This window comes from Ambystoma mexicanum, chromosome 6q (genome assembly GCF_040938575.1).
Source record: "Ambystoma mexicanum isolate Mex_15411 chromosome 6q, UKY_AmexF1_1, whole genome shotgun sequence".
NCBI classification, from domain to species: Eukaryota; Metazoa; Chordata; class Amphibia; order Caudata; family Ambystomatidae; genus Ambystoma; species Ambystoma mexicanum.
This window is the reverse complement of record NC_090937.1, coordinates 1135181032-1135204006: the sequence shown is the minus strand read 5'-3', so window position 1 is coordinate 1135204006 and position 22975 is coordinate 1135181032. Positions and strand designations below refer to the sequence as shown.

Genomic DNA, 22975 nt, shown 5'->3' with positions numbered 1-22975 from the left:
CGGCGCACGTTGGCGCACAGGCCATCTAACAGCGTGCGCCAGGTCACAGCGAAAATCGCACAGGCCACAGCGAAATTCGCACATAGCGCGGCGCACGCAACAAAAGTAGGCGGAACACGGGCGTAACACTCGGAATGGGGAACAACTTGCCAAAACGTGGGCGTCACGGGGGAAGTACAGGGCACAAGTGCACGGAACGCCCACACGCTCGCCTACAACACATATTCATGGAATAGAATAGGGCAAAAAAGCGCACGCTCAAACCGCGCACAGGCACAAACACGACCGCCACAAGAAAGCAGGCGGTAGCGTCTCTGCGGCTGTAAGAAATGTGCGCCAAAAGGTGCGCCAACAAATAGCACCTATATACTGCCATGATGAATGTCCCATTCTGTGGCCCTCCAGGAAAAATGACGTGCAAAGGGGTACCCACAAACACGGACACCCGCTGACAAAAAATACGTGTGCATGTATACCGGGGTGCGCGGGAAGTCTCACACGCGATTTGCAGGGTACGTGCATCACAGGGGTTCGCGTGAAGTAATTCACGCGATCGGGCCTGGGGGAGCGTGCTACGTGTATTTCAGGGGTTCGCGTGAAGTTTCTCATGCGATCGGGCCTGGGGGAGCGTGCTACGTGTATTTCAGGGGTTCGCGTGAAGTTTCACACGCGATCGGGCCTGGGGGAGCGGGCTACGTGTATTACAGGGGTTCGCGTGAAGTTCCTCACGCGATCGGGCCTGGGGGAGCGTGCTACGTGTATTTCAGGGGTTCGCGTGAAGTTTCACACGCGATCGGGCCTGGGGGAGCGGGCCACGTGTATTACAGGGGTTCGAGTGAAGTTCCTCACGCGATCGGGCCTGGGGGAGCGGGCTATGTGTATTACAGGGGTGCGCGGGAAGTTTCACACGCGAATAGCCTGGGCGCGTGTATTTGAGGGGTGCGTGGGAAGTTCCACACGCGAATAGCCTGGGCGCGTGTATTTCAGGGGTGCGCGGTAAGTTCCACACGCGAATAGCCTGGGCGCGTGTATTTCAGGGGTGCGCGGGAAGTTCCACACGCGAATAGCCTGGGCGCGTGTATTTCAGGGGTGCGCGGGAAGTTCCACACGCGAATAGCCTGGGCGCGTGTATTTCAGGGGTGCGCGGGGAGTTCCACACGCGAATAGCCTGGGCGCGTGTATTTCAGGGGTGCGCGGGAAGTTCCACACGCGAATAGCCTGGGCGCGTGTATTTCAGGGGTGCGCGGGAAGTTCCACACGCGAATAGCCTGGGCGCGTGTATTTCAGGGGTGCGCGGGAAGTTCCACACGCGAATAGCCTGGGCGTGTGTATTTCAGGGGTGCGCGGGAAGTTCCACACGCGAATAGCCTGGGCGTGTGTATTTCAGGGGTGCGCGGGGAGTTCCACACGCGAATAGCCTGGGTGCGTGTATTTTAGGGGTGCGCGGGAAGTTCCACACGCGATTTATGCACGGTACGTGTATTTCAGGGGTGCCGGGGAGTCCCACATGTGATTTGACAGTGTGGGTCCTCCCAGGTGTACCCTGTACACCCTCCACGCCCCCTGCAGGCAGCCCACACCACAGGGGACTACCCTGCATCCCTGGTCATGTCCCACAGGCAGCCCACCCAACATGGGCATGCCCCCCAGCAAAGGCACATGTCTCCTTGAACTAATGAACACCAACTCATGTCCCCTTGCACCCCCACCCCCCAGCACTGTGGGGCACCTGCCAGCAGGCCCCCACCCATGTCCAACTCATGTCCCCCACCACCCCCACCCCCCAGCACTGTGGGGCACCTGCCAGCAGGCCCCCACCCATGTCCAACTCATGTCTCCCACCACCCCCACCACCCAGCCACCAGGGTCACCCTCCACCAGGCCCCCACCCATGTCCCCTATCACCCCCACCCCCCAGCCACCAGGGGCACCCTCCACCAGGCCCCCACTCATGTCTCCCACCACCCCCACACCCCAGCAGTGCAGGGTCACCCTCCACCAGGCCCACACTCATGTCTCCCACCACCCCCACACCCCAGCAGTGCAGGGGCAGCCTCCACCAGGCCCCCACTCATGTCACCCACCACCCCCACCCCCCAGCCACCAGGGGCACCCTCCACCAGACACCCACCCATGTCTCCCACCACTCCCACACCCCAGCCACCAGGGGCACCCTCCACCAGGCCCCCACTCATGTCTCCCACCACCCCCACACCCCAGCAGTGCAGGGGCACCCTCCACCAGGCCCCCACTCATGTCTCCCACCACCCCCACACCCCAGCAGTGCAGGAGCACCCTCCACCAGGCCCCCACTCATGTCTCCCACCACCCCCACACCCCAGCAGTGCAGGGGCACCCTCCACCAGGCCCCACTCATGTCTACCACCACCCCCACACCCCCAGCCACCAGGGGCACCCTCCACCAGGCCCCCACTCATGTCTCCCACCACTCCCACACCCCAGCAGTGCAGGGGCAGCCTCCACCAGGCCCCCACTCATGTCACCCACCACCCCCACCCCCCAGCCACCAGGGGCACCCTCCACCAGGCCCCCACTCATGTCTCCCACCACCCCCACACCCCAGCAATGCAGGGGCACCCTCCACCAGGCCCCCACTCATGTCTCCCACCACCCCCACACCCCAGCAGTGCAGGGGCACCGTCCACCAGGCCCCACTCATGTCTACCACCACCCCCACACCCCCAGCCACCAGGGGCACCCTCCACCAGGCCCCCACTCATGTCTCCCACCACCCCCACACCCCAGCAGTGCAGGGGCAGCCTCCACCAGGCCCCCACTCATGTCACCCACCACCCCCACCCCCCAGCCACCAGGGGCACCCTCCACCAGGCCCCCACTCATGTCTCCCACCACCCCCACACCCCAGCAGTGCAGGGGCACCCTCCACCAGGCCCCCACTCATGTCTCCCACCACCCCCACACCCCAGCAGTGCAGGGGCACCCTCCACCAGGCCCCCACTCATGTCTCCCACCACCCCCACACCCCAGCAGTGCAGGGTCACCCTCCACCAGGCCCCCACTCATGTCTCCCACCACCCCCACACCCCAGCAGTGCAGGGTCACCCTCCACCAGGCCCCCACTCATGTCTCCCACCACCCCCACACCCCAGCAGTGCAGGGGCAGCCTCCACCAGGCCCCCACTCATGTCACCCACCACCCCCACCCCCAGCCACCAGGGGCACCCTCCACCAGGCCCCCACTCATGTCTCCCACCACCCCCACACCCCAGCAGTGCAGGGGCAGCCTCCACCAGGCCCCCACTCATGTCACCCACCACCCCCACCCCCCAGCCACCAGGGGCACCCTCCACCAGGCACCCACTCATGTCTCCCACCACCCCCACACCCCAGCCACCAGGGGCACCCTCCACCAGGCCCCCACTCATGTCTCCCACCACCCCCACACCCCAGCAGTGCAGGGGCACCCTCCACCAGGCCCCCACTCATGTCTCCCACCACCCCCACACCCCAGCAGTGCAGGGGCACCCACCACCAGGCCCCACTCATGTCTCCCACCACCCCCACACCCCAGCAGTGCAGGGGCACCCTCCACCAGGCCCCACTCATGTCTACCACCACCCCCACACCCCCAGCCACCAGGGGCACCCTCCACCAGGCCCCCACTCATGTCTCCCACCACCCCCACACCCCAGCAGTGCAGGGGCAGCCTCCACCAGGCCCCCACTCATGTCACCCACCACCCCCACCCCCCAGCCACCAGGGGCACCCTCCACCAGGCACCCACTCATGTCTCCCACCACCCCCACACCCCAGCACTGCAGGGGCAGCCTCCACCAGGCCCCCACTCATGTCACCCACCACCCCCACCCCCCAGCCACCAGGGGCACCCTCCACCAGGCACCCACTCATGTCTCCCACCACCCCCACACCCCAGCAGTGCAGGGGCAGCCTCCACCAGGCCCCCACTCATGTCACCCACCACCCCCACCCCCCAGCCACCAGGGGCACCCTCCACCAGGCACCCACTCATGTCTCCCACCACCCCCACACCCCAGCCACCAGGGGCACCCTCCACCAGGCCCCCACTCATGTCTCCCACCACCCCCACACCCCAGCAGTGCAGGGGCACCCTCCACCAGGCCCCACTCATGTCTACCACCACCCCCACACCCCCAGCCACCAGGGGCACCCTCCACCAGGCCCCCACTCATGTCTCCCACCACCCCCACACCCCAGCAGTGCAGGGGCAGCCTCCACCAGGCCCCCACTCATGTCACCCACCACCCCCACCCCCCAGCCACCAGGGGCACCCTCCACCAGGCCCCCACTCATGTCTCCCACCACCCCCACACCCCAGCAGTGCAGGGGCACCCTCCACCAGGCCCCCACTCATGTCTCCCACCACCCCCACACCCCAGCAGTGCAGGGGCACCCTCCACCAGGCCCCCACCCATGTCTCCCACCACCCCCACACCCCAGCAGTGCAGGGGCAGCCTCCACCAGGCACCCACACATGTCCCCCTGCCCCCAGGTCCTGACGATACTCAATCATGGCAGTAATGGGCAGCATACCCAGCACAAACACCCAGGCAAGGATTGCATCCACCCACATAGTGAATGCAATTACATGATACAACCCCAATGGCAAGTCTGTAAATGAACACATGTCCGTCACACACACATACACAATGGGTGCAAGTCAATGTCAAAACCCATATCATGACATGTATGAAACCAATGAGAAAATACCACAAGTGAAAGTTAAAAAGAACATGTATTAAAGATGAAAAATAAGTAAAAAAATCAAACATACAACAATGGCGATAACAAAATAAAAAAATAATCCAAAAACAAATGTTGTCCAAAGCAAAATCATGTGGAATTAAAATAATGAAAAACCATTTCCTCATGGTGAACACAATAATTAATAAAAAAAATGTTTCTTCCAAAAGCAAACTATATACACGAAAATTCCAGGGTCCATGAGCCCAACACCATAAATGAAACCTACTACTACCTAATGAAAATAATATATACAAAAAAGTGGCCATTGTCCGAGCGGTCCAAAAAAAAAAAATGAATAAAGGAAACCTAACACTAACTAACTAAATAACTATATACAAAGGCAGCGGGCAAGTCCTGCGGCTCACTCAGTGATGTTGCTGGCCAGGGCATCATCGAACTCCATGTCGATGTCCTGGAGGCGGGACTCTGTCCTGGCCCCGAGGTCTCGCAGGGATAACCCCATGTCCAGCTCAAACTCCCTGCGAGCTTCCTCGAGGCACTCAGCCCGCCTCAACGCCCGACGCATGGAGAACTCCGCCCTGACCATGGTGAGCCGCTCCTCTTCCGCCCGCTGCCGCTCCGCACCTATCCGCTGGACCAACTGCTCCCACACGGAAGACACCACCATCCCAGGGTTGCCCTGCCCTCCGGCCGATGCCTGCCCCTCTGATCTTGAAGGCCCCGAGCCATGATGCCTCCCACGTCGAGCCTGCTGCTGCCTCCGACGCCACTGCCTCTGCCAGCACGACGGCATCCAGGCTGATGGAAACCACCGACGCCGTCGTGCACGTGCCCTGCCCGATGATGCTGTCACATCTTCCATCTGCTGGGGTCCAGTTGCTGTGTTGTCCACCCCTGCTGGACCTCCGACTCCCAACTGTGGCAGGGATGGGATCCCCACCGAGCTGGCTGCATTGGTCGGGGCAGGTCCACAGGGGGCCCTGGTGGCATCTGGGCCGGAAGACGGCAAGGAGAACGACTGGTGTATAGCCTGCACAGAGGAGGAGAGGGCCGCCAGATTGGACAACACATGCAGGAAACCCCCGAACATGGCCGATCCCAATTGGGCCATGTCGGCACGGTGCACTTCGTGATGACGTGCGTCATCCTCCCGGGAAGCACGCACGGCATCACGAATCACAGCCGTGCGCATCGCGACCCCAATCAGGACCTTCTCCACACGGCCAGGGGTTCCCACGTCCGCAGGTGGAGTGGAGTCAGATGACATGGACATCCCCTCTACCTGCGGACGGGCCTGGGACGGGGCATCCCTGCTGGTGCATGGTGGTGCACTCACAGGGTCAGGGACAGCGACATGCACAGGCCCCTCCACGGTGACCTGTGCTGCCTCCTGCCCCTGGCCCTGGACTGCACCACTTGCACCAGCAGGGATGCCCCCACCAGGCCCCATGTGTGCCCCAGTGGCGGCCTCCTCCTCCTCTGTGCAAACCACCAACCTGGATGGCTCCTCACCGTCTCCCACCGTAGCAGGCCCCTGTGGGGGCTCACCCACCCCTTCCGCTGCAGCCGTGGGGGCATCCCCGCCGCCTTGCTCCACAGCGCCGTCTCCGCCCTCTTCTTCACTAGCCGCTGCGTAGAGGGAGACAAAGAACACAAGCATCAGGGCACTGTACAATGGTCCCCTAGACAGGAAGCAATAGCAGATGAGCACCACTGTCAAAGTACACTTCCATCATGTCCCTCCACAACACATGGGTCAGTCCAGGCAAAACACACACAGTAACAGGCATGGTGCATGCCATGGACATTTCCATGCATGTCCAATGGACTCTTGAAACATTCAATGATATGTAACTCACATGCATCATGGCTCATGCCTATCACATGCACACACTTCACCTCAGTCACATCCATCTGGCCCCAAACACACCAAACACAGCGGATACAAGGGTAATTTGGCTGCTTCACTGAATCTGTGCATTGTCACACACATGTGTCATGCATCCATGGCATGCACAAGTCACAGACACGCAGGTCAGGCACACAGACATGGCTACCATACATGTACCTGGCATCAGCACCCATCCCTCACCCCCACCCATGTCCAGGTACAGAGACTGGCATGCTCTCATGTTCAAAATCTGCATAGGGCTCCCCATGCGGCATTTGAACACATGCAACAACCATGTGGGTCACACATCACTGGTCGCACATGCATTACCATGATGTCCCTGCACACATACATGCATACATGGCCTATGGCACACATACAGGCAAGTATCATAGAACCAGCACACCGCAACATGCCCTGTCTCACACAGTAATGCTTGGACACTTACCGCTCAACTCCAGACGGGCCTCCCTCAAGGATCTGGGCGTGGAGCGCTGGGCGTACGCGTTCCAGGACCCTCATCTGGATGGAACTCATGCGGCCCCGGCCCCCCTCCACGAGGCGCCGGGCCTTCACAAGGGTCCTGGACCTCAAGTCCTCCCAGCGCTTCTTGATCTTCAGGACGTTGCGGGTTGCCACCCCCTCCGCGTTGATGGCAACCACACAGTCGGCCCAGATCCTCTCCCGTCCTTCCTTGCTGGCGCGGGACGATCCAAAGAGGGCATCATACTGCCCCAGGACATGCTCCACCAGGACACCAACTTCGGTGTCAGTGAAGCTGGTGCCCCTCTGCCCCTCTGGCCTGGGGTTGCCACTGGTGCCAGATGTGGAAGTGCCCGACATGGCAACCCCAGAGGCAGGTGTGGGTGGGCAACTGGGTCCTGGGGCTGGGCTGTGGAGCGATGTAATCCCAGTCGGGAGTCTTCAGTTCCAGCAGGGGTGGACACAGCAACTGGACCCCTGCAGATGGCTGATGTGCAGGCACCAAATGGCAGGGCACGGTGGCAGCAGGCAGGCAGCAGCAGATGGCACGTGGGAGGCTGCTCGGGGCACTGGGGGGCAGTAACTCGGCCTTCTGGGCAGGAGCGTGGTCTTCCGTGTGTTTTCGCGTGGCCAGCTTGATACGGAGTGATTTGGCACGTGAAAATCCTGCACGTCAGCGTGAAATCCGAGGAAAGGCCCTTAGCGCGTAAGCGCGTCAGCACGCATACTCGATTCTATTGGACCAGAGTCCCTCAGCGCGTAAGCGCGTCTGTGACGTGACCCGCACGGGTGTTCCCCACTCAGCACGTGATGACGGAGCACACGTGGAAATACTGCACGTCAGAGTGTCATCGCGTGTAATTGGACAAAAGTGCGCGTACACGCGATTGGCCTATGTACGTGTATTTCATGGGTGCGCGGGCACTTACACATGCAAGTACGTCAGCGAACCTGTATCCCGTGGTGCGTGTGAATTTCCACACACTATTGGACTGGGAACTGGATTCCAAAGGGTGCGCGGGTCACACGCTCGCCTAGAACACGCGCAAAGCATAAATTTGCGCACTTTAACAATAACAAGCTCATACGCCAGGATGAACATACCGTTCCTAGCAGCAGTGGCAGTGGGCTACCAAAGGAGGAGGAGGAGGATAGTCAGGGCCAGAATATTCACACCCAGAACCAGCCTTTTCGGGATGCCTGATGACCAGGTGTATGGGAGGTACAGGTTTCCATCACACATTATACTGGACCTGGTGAGTGAGTGGGAGGATGACCTCACATCACCCACCCTGTGCTCCCAAGCACTCAGCCCCCTGGAGAAGGTCCTCAATGTACTGCACTTCTTAGCCACTGGATCATTTCAGCGGACAAGTGCCATAGTGGGTGGGGTGTCATAGGCCACCCAGTCACGCTGCCTACACCAGGTCTTGAACATCATCACTGCACGCCCATCAGTCCGCAGGCACATATACCTGCCCAGAACACCTGCAGAAAGGCATGCTGCCGCCCTGGATTTTTACGCTGTGGCACGATTCCCCAAAGTGCTAGGTGCCATCGACTGCACCCATGTGGCTCTACGTCCCCCCAGGGCATCTGAGCACATCTATAGGAACCGCAAGCACTGGCATTCCATCAACGTGCAGGTAGCATGTAATGCCAAGGGAATCATCACCTCAGTATATGCCAACTATCCCGGCTCCACCCACGACAGCTTCCTTTACCGAATGTCCACCCTAAGCCGGGACCTAGAAGCTGGGCGGCATGGCGATACATGGCTGCTTGGTGAGTATGTATGCCACTGCACATGCATGCATGTTGGATACTGAGCAAGGTCACAACCCCACCAATGATACCAATCACCACCTCCACAGGGGACAGTGCCTACCCTCTCAGCCCCCACATGATGACGCCAATTCGGAACCCCACCACGCCACCCGAGGTAAGATATAACACAGCCCACATTACAACCAGGGGCATAGTGGAGCGCACATTCGGAGTGCTAAAGTCACGCTTTCGCTCCCTTGACCGTTCTGGTGGGCAGCTGTTATACGCTCCCCCAGTAGTGTGCAGGATCATAGTGGCAGCATGTGTCCTGCACAACGTTGCAACACGCCGGGGCCTGGCCGTGGACATGGTGGTGGCCCCACATCCCCAACCACATGCACAGCCGCTGCGCATGGGAGGGGAAAGGGCACGGGGGGAGGCAGCCCGTACACAGCTAGTGGCTAATTACTTCACATAGAAATCACACCCCTGTGGAGTGCACACTGCCCTGGCACATTCCATCTGACAATCAATGATGACTCAACCTGACACTGATCCTGAATGTCTGGAGAAAGAACCGTCAATACCATATCAGCCTGAGATTGTTCACCTGGAAGTGTCACAATGTGTGCATCCCTACCTAAAATGAATACCCACTTGCAAAATGCAACAAGAGGACAGTGCCATGTCAGCCAACCCAACCCCAGCACCGCCACACGACACACCGTGCCATGTCATGCTAATTGCAGGTAAACAAAGTAATCCCCACAACATGACATCAGTCTCACTATGTACAGTGTCCCTATTAGAAACCTGCAACACCTGAAATGCTCACAGCAATGCCGGACCAACAACATACTTGAGCACGTACTACCATTAACATGACATCACAAATGTTACATATTAGTAGTCTCACCACCTGGAAATGGCTGCACTCCCACCACTACCAACTGTGCAGTGTTGGCGCCATGTAGAGTTGTAGGTGCACTGCTGCCAACATGGACCCCATCTCCAGACTAGAGGTCCTTGTGTAGACATGAGGAAGGGACCTGAAAATTGGGAGGTAGACACAGAAGAAGAGTTACACATCAATGCAACATGCAGTGTACAACACAACAGCAATATGCACTAGGAATGTATACACAGTATTGACTACAGACTGCCCACACAGCTCATGGGAGTCCAACGTCACTGTGTAATTCACTGTCACTTGGGCACACCCTTTGCAAGCCCATGGAAACGGGAAGCAGGAGGGGTGTGTGTGACTCAAACCCAAGCATCTGAACCAAATACATTACAAGCCTGCATGTGCCCAGCCACAATGCAGCGTATGCCCACAGGAACCACGGAAGCCAACAAATCGTCACAAAAAAATTGGGAATAAAAGAAATCAAAATTAAAATAAAAATAAGAAACAATCAAAAATGGCCATTGATGGGCCCGGGGGGGTTGGGGAGGCCACCCAGGAGGTCCGAGGACAGGATGCACACCAGAACCCACCTGCGTGGATCCTGGGAAGATAAAACACCTCCATGGGCTCATGGCCCACACGGCTACCCTATTGTGGGAGTATCACTGCTGTCGCTATTATCACCCTGTGCAGCTGCATCCAGAGGTGGTTGCACTATGGGAGGCAGCCCACGCAAGGCCCTAGTCTGCTCCTCCATGGCTGCAAGCATGCGGGTGTGGTAGGTCTGGTTCTGGAGGATGAGTGTGCGGAGGTCCCCATGCAACAACTCACGGGATGCCCGGACCTCCGCCCTCGTTGCCTGCATCTCAGCTGAGGGCGTACGGGTGAGACGCTCCAGCTGCTGTTCTGTCCTTTGGTGTGTTGAAGCCTCAAGCTCAACAAGAGTCGTCCTGAGGTGAAGGAGCTCCTGCCTCAGGGCTTCCCTGTGGCCCTGGGACTCAATGGAGATGGCCTCCTGCAGAGTCGCCAGTGCCGCCCGCCTGTCCCTGTTGGACCCCAACATGTCCTCCCTGTGTGACTGGCAGATGGAGTCGGTTGCCTGCTCTAGTCGCTCCATCAGCCTTTCTGGGGGGACAATGGAAGTGGCCACCCTATCCATGGCCTGAGCCATCATCTCGGATGATGCAGCCTGTTGGGTTGCCATACCGTAAATGGATTGCTCCCATGCGGTATTGCCGGGTGGCGTACGGCCACCACGTCGGCGGGCACCACACCTGTCTGGGGCAAGGCGAACTGCGCCTTGCTGTGCCGGCACTGCCTGAGGCTGCAGGACTGCATTCCCCCTCTGATCTGCTGGCCCAGGAACAGGATCAGATGTCGCGGAGTGTGACCCTGCATCCGTAACCACCGAAGGCGTAGCTGCCAACACTGACATCCCCATGGAGGGTTCTGACCCTGGTGCAGGTGGGTGAGACAGAACAGAATCCCTCCCTGGAACACTCACCTGCGACGGCACGTAGGTCTCATCCGAATCAACACCTGAGTACAGCTCGGGGGAGGTGCAGCCAGAGACACCCCTTGAGAGCACGACCTGCAGCACTTGTGGGTTCTCCCCCACCACCACACCACGTCCCTCACTGGTGGTTGGTCGGCCCTCGGACCCCTCCTGGGTCTGCACCATCTCCACAACCCCAGCAGTATCAGGTGCATCTTCCCCTGCAAAGACATGAAAACAAAGAAATGGAAACAGGCATTAGCACCATGGCACACAATGAGGGCTGAGAAGCAAGAGAACCAGTACTTGATTGACACATGTCCCACATGACTAAAACCCTCCCATGCATGCACCCTCACTGCGTATGAAGTGCAGGCAAATGGCACACACTGATGACACCAAGATGGAAAATGAACACATTTTCTGCATGCTGCCTGGCAGTGGCATCACACATTGGCCTGTGATTGTCAGGTGAAACACACATGCCATCACACAGATGGCATGTACCATTGCTATTGAGTGAAGATGGAGAGGAGGGCAGCACCTATTCATTCAGTCCAGTTCCCGCATGTAATTGCTTTTCTAATTGTAACAGGTCAGATTTTTCACCTGGAGCTGCCAGTCTGAAATGGTCCAATTGCACAGGGACATGTGTGTACAAATGATATCCAGGTAACAAAGTCACTCCACTTCACAATTGCCATGTCAGACATGTGACTAGTGGACAGTGACATGGCTAGTAAAAGTGGGGGAATGCAAACAATCTGACTGAATGAACAGTGAAAAATAAGCAACAATGTTGTGGCAAGGTGACACTTCAAGGGCAACTGGCGTGCAGTTGGGCTAGATGTCTACTGTTGGCAGAAGGGATACTGCTATGGCCAAATGCAGCTGCGCAGGAAGTATTGCATGAAGCACATGGCTGACCCATACGACTCAGGCGCACACACTCTCACCTGGCACACAAACAGAAGCCCTCACACACACACCATGCACATGGATGACACACACATGCATGTGCACTCACCGGACAATGCCTCGTAATCAGCCAGATCTCCCACGCCTTGGATCTGTTCCTCCGTGACGTAGGTCCCAGCGACTGACTCATGTGGAGTGAGTTCCATGTCTACTACTGGAGACCCACCTCCAGTCACTAGAGTTGCGGCATGACTTGAGACCAGCTTACTCTTTGCCCTGCGCTTTAGGTCATTCCAGCGCTTATAGCAATCATTGGCTGTGCGCCTCACGATTCCAAGGGCACTTACGATGTCCGCAACGGTCTGCCAGTGTGCCTGGCGTTGTGCAGGTGTGGTCTTGGATCCTGCAACAATGACCATCTCGTTGTCATGTCCGGACACATACTCGACAAGTGCATTCAGTTCGTCATCCGTGAAGCTGGGCTTCCTGGACGGGCCGGACTGTGTAGCCGTGTCTGGGGCATCAGCCTGTGCCGGACGAGCACTCTTCCTCTTCCGCTTGGAAGGTGGTGGTGATCCTGAGTGTCCTGCGCCGCTCTGGACACTAGGGGCAGGAGCCCTGGTGGACTCTGTATCAGGAGTGTGGGATTGCACACTCAGCATGGGAGTTGGTGCAGGCATTGGCTCTAGTGTGATGGTGTCAGGGGGAATGTCAGCAGCATGGACTAGGACCGACACTGTCCTGGCTGGGTGTGTGAGGGCTGGGGTGGATGGAGCCGCAGCTGCCCCTGCAGCCTCTCCGCCCTGCCTCCTTGGTGCAGCAGATGACCTTGCTGCCCCAGATCCACGTGGCATGATGGCATCAACGTGCACCAGCGCACTTGTCGTAGCCCTGCTGACCTGGAAGTCAGCCATGGAGTCAGCCAGGTCTGGTGCCACAATGGGCTGGTCCAACAAGGGCTGAGCATGGATGGTGTCAGCCACATCAGCCTCAACGGGAGGGGGGGAGGAGGGGTTATGGGTGCCCGTGCCTGGTCCTCCACACATGGGGGGACAGGCTCACCCTGCAAGTTACGACCACGTCCCCTACCGGATCCACCACGGCCACCACTTGTGGCTCTTCCACCTTTGCCACCCTTACGGAATCCTCGCCTCCCAGCCATGGCACTGATGTTAATGTGCGTATGGGAGTGGATGTAGACTATTGTCCTGGGCAATTGGGGGTCAAAGGGGTTGGGTACCAGATGGTAATTGTACCCTAGTGCTCTAGCAAGGCTGAATGTAACCCCTGGGGAAAGATGACGGGTCACGCAACGCACAGGAGGCCCAAAAAAGGGAGATGACGTGCACGCAACCCCTCCTAGACCATGTGTGCAGAAAGAAAAACCTGCACTACGCTGTGGCACCCAGTAACACAAGAATGAACGTATGCGTGTCACACGCAGCCTAGAATGACCTCTGAAGGGGTAGGCTACACACGGGGCAAGCACAGATGTTAGATACGTGCGTGACTCACCGTCTGCCTGGTAAACGAGCGTGTAAAAGGAGCACTTTTGGTTGGCAACACCCCCGCCAAAAGAAGATTTGTACGCTGTCTGAGGAGACAGGACAACAGTAGAAGGGAACACTGTTTGAGGGAACAGGCCCAGGTAAACCAGTAAAAGAGAAAAAAGAGAAAAAGCTGTCAGAGGTAACAGGGAATACGAACTTGAAACGCTGTGAAGTAAATCGCGTGTGAAACGACAAGAAGTACAGAATTCACCCACTCGCTCTCCACGAAAAGCACGTACAAGGTAAACGTGTTCTACAAGTACCTTTTATACAGGGCCACACGTCCAGCGTCACTTACGCGGCGTGTACGCGCTAGGGCCATTTCCACCAATTACACGCTTTGTCACTTCTGCGTGTAGGGACATTTCCTCCAATTACACGCTTTGTCACTTGTGCGTGTAGGGCCATTTCCACCAATTACACGCTTTGTCACTTCTGCGTGTAGGGCCATTTCCACCAATCACACGCGATGAGACTCTGACGTGCAGTCTTTCCACGTGTGCTCTGTCATCACGTGCTGTGTGGGAAACACCCGTGCGGGTCACGTCACAGACGCGCTTACGCGCTGAGGGCCTTTGGTCCAATAGAATCGCGTATGCGTGCTGACGCGCTTACGCGCTAAGGGCCTTTCCTCGATTTTCACGCTGACGTGCAGGATTTTCACGTGCCAAATCACTCCGTACCAAGCTGGCCACGCGTAAGCACACGGAAGACCACGCTCCTGCCCAGAAGGCCGAACTACTGCCCCCCAGAGCCCCGAGCACGCTCCCACCTACCATCTGCTGCTGCCTGACTGCCTGCTGCCCACGTGCACTGCCATTTGCTGCCTGCACATCAGCCAGGGGTGCTGTTGCTGTGACCACCCCTGCTGGAACCGAAGACTCCCAACTGGAATTCCATCGCTCCACAGCCCAGCCCCAGGACCCAGTTGCCCACCCACTCCTGCCTCTGGGGTTGTCATGTCGGGGCAAACACCATCTGTGACCACTGACAACCCCCGGCCAGAGAGGCAGAGGGGCACCAGCTTCAGTGCCACCGAAGTTGGTGTCCTGGTGGAGCAAGTCCTGGGGCAGTATGATGCCCTCTTCGGAAGTTCCCGCGCCGACAAGGAAGGACGGACTCGGATCTGGACTGACATTGTGACTGCCATCAACGCGGAGGGGGTGGCAGTCTGGGACTTACAACATGTCAGGAAGCGCTGGGAGGACTTCAGGTCCAGGACCCTGAACAAGGCCCGGCGCCTCTTGAAGGCAGCGGATGCCAAGGGGCGCCGGGGCCACTTGTCGGAAGAACAGATGGGGGTCCTGGAACGCATATCCCCAGCGCTCCACGTCCAGGTCCTGGAGAAGCAGACCCGTCTGGAGTCGAGCGGTGAGTGTACATGCATCCTGATTGTGAGCAGTGCGTGTGGTGATTATTCGGTATTGTGCAGGTTGCACATCTGTTTGTATGGGGTCGAGTATGGGTGGGGGTGTACATGGCCGTGGGGCTGACACATGCGAGGGCTGTAATGTGTGAGACATGGATGGTGCTTGTGTGTGTAGGCTTGCATGGCAAATGCAGTTGTGCGTGCACACATGTTTGTATGTATGTGTATGTAAGTAGACATGTCCGTGATGTCACGCATGTATGTTGTTTTGGGCTGCATGTATGAGCACTGTGTACATGTGCATGTGTGTGTATTTGACAAGGGTGCAACAGTGATGCAACATGGATGCATGTGACTGCGGTATGTGTAAGCCTGATTGGCAGATGTGACATGGATGCCCGTCTGAACAGTGCGACACTTGGCAGAGGTGTACACATGCATGCAAGTGTGGTGGTGTGTCTACATGTGTGGTGCACTTCCTGTGTTGCATGTGATGTCTGGCTCACCTTTGGCTGCTCATGCTGTTGTATGTGTATGGATGGTGGTGGCAGTTGCGATATGGCTGTGGTATGGCTCATGTGTGCAAGTTGCAATGACATGTGTGTTGGGGATTGTGATGACATGTCTGAGGTTTGCCAATGCCACTCATGTGCAACTGTCATGTGTGTATGTGTCCATTGTACAGTGCCCTGATGCCTGTGTTTTGTTTCTCCCTGTCTGCAGCGTCAACTGATGAAGAGGGCGGAGAAGGTGCTGTGGAGCACAGTGGCGGGGATCCGACCGCCAGCCGGAGACGCAAGGCCCGGCTCCCCTCCCGTGTTGTCATCTCGTCGGGGAGTGAGGAGTCCGGTGCCGCGTCGCAGGCCGCAGTTGCCGGGGGGAGGTCCAAGAGGCGGAGGTTGGAGTTGGACTCCTCGGCATCAGAAGGGGCAGCTGGGACCCCACAGGGCCCAACAGGGGAAGATGGCACGGAGTCATCCAGGTTGGTGGGGGGTCTGGTGGAGGAGGAGGCCGTGCAAGCACCAGAGACGGGGTCTGGAGGTGGGGATCCCACTGGTGCTAGTGGTGCAGTCCAGGACCAGGGACAGGAGGCAGCACAGGCCGCCGCGGAGGTGCCTGTGTGCAATCCTGTCCCCGATCCTGTCCCTGCATCATCTTGCACCAGCAGGGATGCCTATGTCCAGACCCGTTTCCAGGCAGGGGATGAGCTGACGTCAACTGGCCTTCCTCTGCCTGCGGACGTGGCTATCCAGGTCCGGGTTGAGCCTGTCCTGGCTGGTGTGGCGTTGCGTCAACGGGCCATGCGAGGTGACCTGCAGTCTTTTCATGGAGAGACTGCACGTCATCTCGAATGGCTCGTTGACCACGTCAGCCTGCTGGGACAGGTCACCCAGACCGGATTCCTCCGTCTGATGGGGTTGTTCCGACCCCCTCCTCAACTGGACCCCCTACGCGCCAGTCGTCCTCTGTGCCATCTTCCCACCCATCAGTCACCTGGGTGCCCTGTGGAGCTGCCTCTGACAGTGCAGCCAGGCTGGTGGAGGAGGCATCCCTGCCACAGTCGGGAGTCGGACGTCCAGCAGGGGTGGCCATATCAACAACTGCACCCCAGCCGGCGGAGGATGTGCAGGCAGCAGGAGGCAGTGCACGGGCAGAGGCAGAGCAGCAGCAGCAACATGGTGGGAGCCATGAAGGCTCGGGGCCTTCGACATCGGAGGGGCAGGCATTGGCCGGAGGGCAGGAGGACCCAGGACAGAGAGTGTCTTCCGTGTGGCAGCGGTTGGGCCACGGCATAGGTGCAGAGCGGCGGCGGGCGGAAGAGGCGCGGCTCACAATGGTCAGGGCAGAGAACTCCATGCGGAGGGCCCTGAGGCGGGCCGAGTGCCTCGAGGCAATCCGCAGGGGGTTGGAGGAGGACACGGCGTCGTCCCTGCGGACCCTCGGGGCCATGGAACTGGACCGCCTCCGGGACATCGAACAGGAGTTCGATGATGCCCTGGCCCGGAACACCACGGAGTGAGCCGCTGGACTTGCCCGCCGCCTTTGTATATAGTTCTTTAGTTTTAGGTTTCCTTTGTTTTTTCTTATGATTTGGAGTCGACGGACACCGCTCCACTTTTTGTATATAGTTGATATTTAGGTAGGTTTTTTAGGAGGTTTCCTTAGTTCAGTTGTGATGACGGACCCTTGTTATTTTTGTACATAGTTCTTTGTTGCATGGAGAGTTTTTACATTTCACTTTGGACAACATTTTTTGGAATTGATTTTCTACTTTTGTGTTTTTATGCGGACATGCAGCTTATTTTTTCACATTTACATTGTAGTTATTTTTCTTTCTTTACCATTCGTATTTTTGTCCAATACATTTTTTTTCCCATTGTTCACTGTGTGGTTTCATCTCATTGGTTTCATGCATGTCATGTTGTGTGTTTTCCCATTCAATTTGAAAATATGTGTGTGACGGACATGGGTTCATTTGCTTCATGAACATTGGGGGTGTAACATGTGTTTTCATTTCCATGTGGGTGAATGGGTTACTTGGTAGGGCTTTTTGGCTGTGGAGGCTGACCATTACGCACATGATTGGGGATTGTGAGGACCTGGTGGGGGCTGCACATGGTGGCAGGGGGGTGGGGGTGGTGGGAGACATGAGTGGGGGCCTGGTGGAGGGTGCCCCTGCACTGCTGGGGGGTGGGGGTGGTGGGAGACATGAGTGGGGGCCTGGTGGGGGCTGCCCATGGTGGCAGGGGGTGGGGGTGGTGGGAGACATGAGTGGGGACCTGGTGGAGGGTGCCCCTGCACTGCCGGGGGGTGGGGGTGGTGGGAGACATGGGTGGGGGCCTGGTGGAGGGTGCCCCTGCACTGCTGGGGGGTGGGGGTGGTGGGAGACATGGGTGGGGGCCTGGTGGAGGGTGCCCCTGCACTGCTGGGGGGTGGGGGTGCAGGGGGACATGAGTGGGGGCCTGGTGGAGGCTGCCCCTGCACTGCTGGGGGGTGGGGGTGGTGGGAGACATGGGTGGGGGCCTGGTGGAGGGTGCCCCTGCACTGCTGGGGGGTGGGGGTGGTGGGAGACATGGGGGGGTGCCTGGTGGAGGGTGACCCTGCACTGCTGGGGGGTGGGGGTGGTGGGAGACATGGGTGGGGGCCTGGTGGAGGGTGCCCCTGCACTGCTGGGGGGTGGGGGTGCAGGGGGACATGAGTGGGGGCCTGGTGGAGGTTGACCCTGCACTGCTGGGGGGTGGGGGTGGTGGGAGACATGAGTGAGGGCCTGGTGGGGGCTGCCCATGGTGGCAGGGGGGTGGGGGTGGTGGGAGACATGAGTGGGGGCCTGGTGGAGGCTGCCCCTGCACTGCCGGGGGGTGGGGGTACAGGGGGACATGAGTGGGGGCCTGGTGGAGGTTGACCCTGCACTGCTGGGGGGTGGGGGTGGTGGGAGACATGAGTGGGGGCCTGGTGGGGGCTGCCCATGGTGGCAGGGGGGTGGGGGTGGTGGGAGACATGAGTGGGGGCCTGGTGGAGGCTGCCCCTGCACTGCCGGGGGGTGGGGGTGCAGGGGGACATGAGTGGGGGCCTGGTGGAGGCTGCCCCTGCACTGCCGGGGGGTGGGGGTGCAGGGGGACATGAGTGGGGGCCTGGTGGAGGTTGACCCTGCACTGCTGGGGGGTGGGGGTGGTGGGAGACATGAGTGGGGGCCTGGTGGGGGCTGCCCATGGTGGCAGGGGGGTGGGGGCGGTGGGAGACATGAGTGGGGGCCTGGTGGAGGCTGCCCCTGCACTGCCGGGAGGTGGGGGTGCATGGGGACATGAGTGGGGGCCTGGTGGGGGCTGCCCATGGTGGCAGGGGGGTGGGGTGGTAAGAGACATGAGTGGGGGCCTGGTGGAGGCTGCCCCTGCACTGCTGGGGGGTGGGGGTGGTGGGAGACATGGGTGGGGGCCTGGTGGAGGGTGCCCCTGCACTGCTGGGGGGTGGGGGTGGTGGGAGACATGGGTGGGTGCCTGGTGGAGGGTGACCCTGCACTGCTGGGGGGTGGGGGTGGTGGGAGACATGAGTGGGGGCCTGGTGGGGGCTGCCCCTGCACTGCTGGGGGGTGGGGGTGCAGGGGGACATGAGCAGGTGTGCAGGGTAGTCCCCTGTTTTGTGGGCTGCCTGCAGGGGCCGTGGAGGGTGTACAGGGAACACCTGTGAGGACCCACCCAGCCTAATTGCGTGTGATAATTCCCGCACACCCCTGTAATACACGTACCTGGCCAAATCGCATGTGAGAATTCCCGCGCACCCCTGTAATACACGTACCCAGCCGAATCGCGTGTAGAACTTCCCGTGTACCCCTGTAATACACGTACCCAGCCAAATCGCGTGTGATAATTCCCACGTACCCCTGTAATACACGTACCCTGGCCAATCGCGTGTAGAACTTCCCACGCACCCCTGTAATACACGTACCCTGGCCAATCGCGTGTAGAACTTCCCACGCACCCCTGTAATACACGTACCCTGGCCAATCGCGTGTAGAACTTCCCACGCACCCCAGTAATACACGTACCAAGCCAAATCGCGTCTGGTAATTCCCGCGCACCCCTGTAATACACGTACCTGGCCAAATCGCATGTGAGAATTCCCGCGCACCCCTGTAATACACGTACCCAGCCGAATCGCGTGTAGAACTTCCCGTGTACCCCTGTAATACACGTACCCAGCCAAATCGCGTGTGATAATTCCCACGTACCCCTGTAATACACGTACCCTGGCCAATCGCGTGTAGAACTTCCCACGCACCCCTGTAATACACGTACCAAGCCAAATCGCGTCTGATAATTCCCGCGCACCCCTGTAATACACGTACCTGGCCAAATCGCATGTGAGAATTCCCGCGCACCCCTGTAATACACGTACCCAGCCGAATCGCGTGTAGAACTTCCCGTGTACCCCTGTAATACACGTACCCAGCCAAATCGCGTGTGATAATTCCCACGTACCCCTGTAATACACGTACCCTGGCTAATCGCGTGTATAACTTCATGCGTACCCCTGATATGCACGTTACCCGCTTTGCGTTCCTTGTTTGGCAGCCCTGTGGACTGGTCCAGGGTTAGCGCTGCCCTTTGCGATGATTTAGCGATTTTGATGGCTTTTCCTTGCGCGAGGGCGTTCTTGGGGGCGTTACTGGCCTGCAGGGTCGCTGCGATACTCTGCGCCACGGCTGGTTTGGAAGCCTAAAATCCATGAATACGCTGTGCGCGGAAATCGGTTTTAGCGCATGTCCCTGGCGCAGACAATCGCACGCGGACACTCTGCGCCAGCCGCTTGCGACACTTTTCTGCGAAATTCTATGAATTACCCTGTTGGTGTTTTTGCCCAGTCCATCTTACTGATAACTTTAAAAGCCATTCTGACAACTTGACAGTCAATTCCGTTTTCCCTTGTGTGTGAAAGGGGGAAAGTGAGATTGATATTCTGTTTGAATTCTGCCATTCCTGAATACTTGCTCTCTCCTCCTATCTCTTTACATTGCCTATTGGGGGTTGATGGGAGTGCAGGGGGAACCTATAACCACAGTGGTATCTGATCTGAACCCACACAAAAGTATTTCTGTGCTGAATTGTTTCACTCACTACTTACTCATTGTGTATTAAAGAGATTAATCAGTGTTACCTCACCCCATTGGTGATTGTTGTGTACCTCTTAAGACATATTGTGGCCGGGGGGGGGGCGTGATATGAGTGGTATATCGTTCAGAATAAAGAACTTTTAGTCAAAATTAAATAAGGATTTCAGTTGTGTACTACATGCTAGGCATTGACCTGTGTGTGTGCCGGATTGAAATCACTTACACTTCAATACCCTCCTAATCAACTTTTGCTGTGCATTCCCAGGCATTAGAAGTCCCTTCCATCAACTCTGGCACAAGGACCCCAAACACAGTCGCTGCCTCCTTCCACTCTGCATTCTCAAACTATAGCAGTAGCAAACCCCCCACAGCAATGTGTTATCATCTTGCTGGCATCACACACCATCTGCACATTGATGGAGTGGAATAGCTTCCGATTGTGTTACACCACCTTCACGGCATGTAGGACTACCAACTCCACGTGGGTGCAGTTGAGGGCACCAATTACATTGGGCATGCCTGCGAGTGCATGAAATGCTATTTTGGTGTCATTTGCCTCCTGTGGTGTCCGTGGTAGGGATATGTGGGCCCTTGCATGCTTTAGGAGTGCATCCAACACTTGGTTTAGCACACCAGAGAAACATAGTTGAGAGATGCAATGCAGCTGGCCCACTGTGTGCTGGTAGGTGCCTGTGGCCAGGCAGTGGAGCACATATGCTACCTTCAGCAGAGGGGGGATGGCAGTGCAGATGTTGATCAGGCTGACCAAGTCTTCATGTATTAATTCCACTACAGTGGTGATGGTGTTCCTGTCCAGGCGGTACAGGGTGTGGATCTGTGCTGGGGTTAAGTTGAATGGATTGGCCCTTATACGTGGAATTGGTGGCTTCCTGCAGGGAACTACTGCCTGAACTCGTGGGATTTTCTGGCCCAGTCTCACCCTCCTTCTCCTCCTGTGTCTCCTCTGTGTTGCCTGTTGTACTGCCTGCTCAAAGAGTAGCAGTGCAGGCATGTCTTCCAGCTCCAGTATGGCGAGTGCAAGTGGTATCAATTTGGTCTTGGAAGAGGTGTGGTGTGTGGGTGTGCTCCTTTTGTGCAGGGCCTGGCTCCATTGCCTCCACCTGTGCTGATTGTGTGCACCTCTGGCAGTTGGGAACAATGCAGTTTCCCATTAACAGGTGATCTGCGATGCCTGTATTGACGGCCACATGGTGGGCCTTATTACCAGCATCTGGATGCCGGTATGTGCATGTCTGTGAGACTCATGATGTCCTCTATCTTGCGGCATGCCGGTATTACTGGCACAGCACCCACGCGCATGCTGGTACAGTGGTGCATGGCCACAGCGGGTCCTTGTCTATGCCAGTAGGACCGGCTTTCCGGGTCGTGATGGGCCGGTCCCGTAAACGATGCCGATAGTGCCTTACCGGTATCGTTATTACCGGACCGCCAACCTTGTAATGAGGCCCAATGATTTGTTATTCTCTAGCTCACTTGAAAGACATCTCCTTAAGAGGAAAGTGCAGAAATGTTACCACAATTTTCCATGGCATATCTCTCTCAGCCGGCTTCGCTTCTGGCTTATGTTAGCTCCTTCTATTTCAAGCACAATCCGAGGGCAGTTGCTGAAAAGTGGGCAGGTTCTTTTGCAAAATAGCTGTAGGGTTAGACCTCTCTGCCCGTTTCACAAATTCCAGAAATGTGAAGGTTGTTCTGCCTGAAGTGGTCTTCAAGCTCTGAATGTTTACCAGAGCTAAACAGTCAAGAGTGTGAACGGTACGGTCTATGGCTGCAAATGAATGCTTCATCTTTATCTTCAAAGTGAGCACTATGTTTGATCCTCTGTAAATCTGCTTCCTTCTTCTCCCTTATGGATGCCTTTATTTCACCATTAACTTGCAACATCATATTCATTTATCATCCCTTTGACTGCCATCTCGCCTTTTAGAATGATCAATATCATATTTCAGTCTTTAAGCCGGTAGTAACTTCATCTAGAAGGAAGGCAGTGACATGTTAAGATTTAAAATACAGTTAGATCTCGCCAAAATCTTCAAAATAGTTTATGGAAGACCAGGTTGGCAAGACGTCTGCAGCTAAAGTGCCATCCCCTGGACCATTAGTTCTACAATCTTCTTCTGTGAATTTGTACACATTGCACACACAAAGGAAAATCAGATATCTGCACGCAAAATTGATATAGTGATAAATTCACACAAATGATATTGACAGATGACTTTCCGTGTAATTTCAATC

The 22975-nt window shown here is 57.5% G+C and overlaps 1 protein-coding gene across 3 annotated transcripts in view; it reads right to left on the bottom strand.

The window, feature by feature from the left end:
- GABRG1 (gamma-aminobutyric acid type A receptor subunit gamma1) overlaps positions 1–22975 on the bottom strand; it is a 916720-nt gene that overhangs the window by 28288 nt on the left and 865457 nt on the right. The gene's annotated exons all lie outside the window — the stretch shown is intronic.